Source organism: Nansenia antarctica (assembly GCF_963989245.1).
Source record: "Nansenia antarctica genome assembly, chromosome: 6".
In the NCBI taxonomy this organism is placed as follows: domain Eukaryota; kingdom Metazoa; phylum Chordata; class Actinopteri; order Argentiniformes; family Microstomatidae; genus Nansenia; species Nansenia antarctica.
The window spans coordinates 14772251-14773335 of NC_137676.1; positions in this window are offsets into that span (position 1 = coordinate 14772251).

Sequence of the window (1085 nt, forward strand, 5' to 3'; positions counted from 1 at the left end):
ATGTGAAATACTGGTACACTCAGCCACACTCACAGGTATGCTTGACATCCCATGCCCCCCATCTCAAGTAACCAGGGTGCCAACTCGACTCTTATGTAAGTAAGTGGAAATGGAGAGACTGAGTGAGACAGAGAGAGATGGGGGGAGGGGGGGGGGGGGGGGGAATAGAGCTTTTTGATGAAAATATAAAGGTGTGGTAGTGTCTCAGCAGTGTGGATGGAGACTCCAACTCTGTAAATGAATTAAGAGTGAGGAGGTTATAAATAGCCCAGAGAAGGGAAGGAATAAGTCTCAGCTGATGAATTATGTAACCGACTGTGAGAGATATTCGGGATGACAATTATGTCCCACATCCCGCTTATACACACTATCAGTGGCATGTGAGGGAAACACGCTTAGAGTGAATCTCTCTCCTAGGGTGCTGCTGACGACCATCCTAATCCAGACAGAGGCACTCAGGGTTCCCGCTCATTCAAAACCTACAACCGGGTTTCCAGGAGAAGTCGGGGGGAGGAAAAAAGAAGAAAAAAGTTAAACGCCTGCAGGCGATGAGAATAATTGCATTTGAGGCAGCCATGTTACTTTTATTAAATATGATTTTCCTGCGTGAATTAATCCAAATATGACATCTTACTGCCCCAGAGGAAATATAATTATGGTTTATTGAGGAAAAGGTTTAATTGAGGCTTACATTCACGATTGTTGCCTTAAGATTCTAACACATCTCTCTGTCCCATTCCCTCCTGTCTGTTTATCACCGCCAAAACATTAGCTATTATGTATGCGGCACTGTGACTGACCTTGCTTTTGTTCTTTTGTTGTTTATTGTTTCAGTGTGAGGTATGGATTTCTCTAAGTAATAAGAATGATTTAAAAATCCAAGAAATCCTCCTAAGAGAAGAGGAGACAAATGAATGTGTGCAAATAAGAGTAATAGAAAGATTGTGATTAGAGATACAGAGCTACTGTATGTCTTGGAAGAGGTGGCGAAAGAGTAAGAGGGTTATGTTCAAGGGTTGTAATTTCCTATGAGACACAAGCAGAGAGCATTGAAATGTCCAGCAGAGAACATTCCTGGTGCCATT